The 3650-nt window shown below is 41.1% G+C and overlaps 1 pseudogene; it reads left to right on the forward strand.

The window, feature by feature from the left end:
- Window positions 2317-2678, forward strand: LOC104732631 (annotated as a pseudogene).

A 3650-nucleotide genomic window follows, 5' to 3' on the forward strand; every position in this document is an offset into this window, starting at 1 on the left:
TTAATCTACAATTCGAAGAAAAACAAGAGTTAGATCGATCGCATAAGGATTACCTGTTTTTCTTCGAAGACCCGGTGGTTTCCTTGGACGATCTTTTTCGGTACCCAGCCACACGTAAGGGCAATGGAGCTTAATTGCGTCTACCTCGGCTTGCAAAGAAGAAGGGTACGGAAGCAGACACCTCGGAATAACAACTAAAAAAAAAAAAGGGGGTTAAGTAAAGCCAAAAGATACAAGTGAAGATAACTAAGCAAGAAGGATCGGCTACCGGGTGAAGGGTTCCACCCAGAAAACCAAGGGATCGACGGATCCTCCATAACCCCCGCGGCAACTTCCAAAAAGAAGTACGAGCCTTTCCAGTTATACGTTTTGCCCTTGGCACCCTCGACGAGCGTCGTCTTCTTTCCCGAAGCTACGTAATAAAGACCGGGCGTCTTCTCCCGACTCGACGGATTCAGACATGTCAGCTCTTCAAAGTGATCACAAGTAAGCGTGACCCTTGCAGCCTCGGCCATGATCGAAAGACCGACAGCATTTCGAAAAGTCGCCGGGGCAAATTGGGAAATAGCCGCCTTTCGACGAGCGAAATACGTCATCAAAAAGGATGGGAGAGGGAAGGTGAGCCCGCACTCGGTAAAATATTTCTCCGAGAGACAAATAAAACCGGGAGGTGCATCCCAGTGACGTTGAAAAGATCCCGGAATCAAAATCTTTGGCCTAGTGCTTAGTATCTGGGCACTAACCGCGTCAGTCGTCACGTCAATTTTTAACTTCCCGATGCGAACTGCATCAATCGCCGCGTCAATTTTTATCGATGACGGCGGCATGTGGTTGAAACGACTGACGGTCGGCAAAGGAACGTCGTCCATATTAAGAGACGATGGGTCGTCGTTTAGGGGCTCGTCTATCAGGGACGGAACCCTACAAGGGAGCCCCGACGAGCTTGGAGCCGCCGACCCAGGAATAAGACGACGCTTCAGCTCCTCGAATTGAGCCGCGTCCGAATCCGTCGAGGACGAGTCAGAAGAACTTGGAGAACGAGTACGACGACGGGCAGATCTCGCGGAGTCGCCGGATTCAGAAGTTGTAGCTCGTCGAAGGTGACTCGCGGCGGAAGAGTTAGACGACGAGGATCGAGGAGAATCCATAACGAAAGCGCGACACTAAAAGCAAAATAACGACGAGATAGGAAGAAGGGAGAATACCTGAACGATGACAGCACCAAAGCGCGAGAAGAAGATAATGAGGCAAGGGGAGAAGTGATATTTATAGGGGAAGAAGGAAGGATCTGGAAGCGTCATCATTGCCACACGCGCTCGGTGACGATACGACTTCCGGATTTCACGCGCGTCAAGCACCGCACACAACGATTCGACCCTGGGCATCGGAAACCGTTTTCTCACGCGCGACTCTTCGTTTGTCCAATCAGAAAAGCGTCCTTTCATCTTTGCACAATTATTCTTCGCCTAAAGACTACGAACTAAAGATGGAGGGGAGGGACTACTGTTGAGGGTGGATCCACACCTCAAACAAGAGGCCTGGCCCAGGAAAAAGCCCATGATAAATCTCCAAAGGAAGGGAGGGTATTATGGTCTTTTATATGGACGAACCGACACGATTCCCTATAAATACAGGCGTACGGCCCGCATTTTGGGGGATCGTGAAAAAGGCAGCAGAATTCGTACAGCAAGAACCAGAGCTCAGCTCGTCCAAGAGAAAGTCAACGTTTTCAAGCCTATAGTTCGGAGAGTTGACGAGCTATCAGCCCGTCGATTACTTTGTTTGTAACTCGTTTACATTGTGTTGTATCCCGTTCTTTAGTGCCTCGGCACCGATATAATAAAGAGAACTTCGACCCTCCCTTGACCGAACTAAACATTCTAATTGTGACCAAAAGGGACATCAACAATATATATATATATGTTTGGGTTACAAGATCTTCAGTTAGACTGTTATGGATTTTCAACTGGCGTTAACACAACTATTTTTTTTACTAAACAAATTTTTGTATTTATGCATAGCAGGTTCCTAATTGCTAGACATTTCAAAACATTTTATCCATGCACAAATGTGTAGCCATAAAAAGAAGAATATAACCTCCAAGTCAAATATTTTCCAGTAAAATTGTTCTTAATACTTTTCTAGAATACTAACCACCAATAACTTAAAAAAGCAGTTTGTCAACAACATTCCAAGGTTATTTTTAGCTGCCTTTTCACACAAGTCACCATATAAATGACCTTTTGATTTCATTCCCAAGAAAGAAACAACACTCCCATAAGAAAACAAAACTCCCAAATCATTCTTTACGTTCATCGAAATCATGACAAAAGCAAACCCTTCAACCCTAGTTCTTGGACAATCTACGGCGGAGGAAAAGTATTCCACAAGTCTAGCCAAGATCAATCCAAAACCTAATGGATCGATCACGAAACAGAGCCAAGATCACCAAAACTCACCGAGTTTACACCGTTGGGGATCGTCTCAAGTAAACCGACGAGGCAGGATTGTCTATGTTCTCCTACGACACACGCCGGTTCTTTCAGGTGCAGGCACCACCGCGTTGATTATTCATTAACACGTGTCGGGTCTATTGGGTCGAACCTCGCGGTCCTGTTGTCATCCAAGTCAAGCCGGTTTAGTGACTCCCTCAAGGCTCAGTAAACCAGAGCTCCGTAAGCCGGTTACTGTATTTTGTTTCGGTCTAATAATTATCGGTTTTGTTATTCTATTGTTGACATTGTTGGATCGACGTCCTATTTATTTCAATAATGTATATACTAAACCGATTGAAATCGACCGATTCAAGGTAAAACTTTATAAAACTTTCACTGATTTGATTTATATATTTTAGTTTTGATTTCATGCATTTCACATTTTATACGCTTTATCATTTACTAAAATTCCATATGAGATATGAAAAAAAACTAGTAGAAGACTATAATATTTGTTTTCTCAACAATTCAAATTTAATTAGATCTATGGAGAGAGAGAGTGTTAAAGGATCAAATATGGATAAGAATCTCTCTTTTAAAGGTAAAGAATATAGTCAACACAATAAAATAAAAAGTATATTGGCCATTATTGGGTAATGAATCTTGTTCGGATAAAATCAATTTTATGGTTAGATAATACTTCCTCCGTTTCATATTAAGTGTCATTTTAGACTGTAAATTTTGTTTCAAAATAAGTGTCATTTTATATTTCCAATGTAGATGTTTTGTAAATTTTTCAATTTTATCCCTACTAATTTAATGTATTGACCAATAGAAAAAATTGTATAATATATTAATAAAGGATAAGATAGAAAATTTAATAATTTTCTTAATATGTGTGAAAAATCCTAGAATGACACTTAATATGAAACGGAGGGAGTGTTTGTAGTTGGGGGTAATTTATGTTTTTGTAGTATAATTCTAAAGAATAGTACGACCACAAATGTGAAAGACAAGTTATGTCCGGTTCAATTTAGCTCTTAACCGGGAACAAGAACCGTATAAACCAAAAAGACTTATAAACGACGCCGTATGAGCGACTGAAAAACCAAATTGTGACTGTGTTTTAGTGGTTTAATTAAAAAACCAAATTAATAAAAATCCCAAAATATATTTTAGATATTTATCAGGTTTTTTTTTTTTTTTTTTTTTTTT

Source organism: Camelina sativa, chromosome 2 (genome assembly GCF_000633955.1).
Source record: "Camelina sativa cultivar DH55 chromosome 2, Cs, whole genome shotgun sequence".
In the NCBI taxonomy this organism is placed as follows: Eukaryota; Viridiplantae; Streptophyta; class Magnoliopsida; order Brassicales; family Brassicaceae; genus Camelina; species Camelina sativa.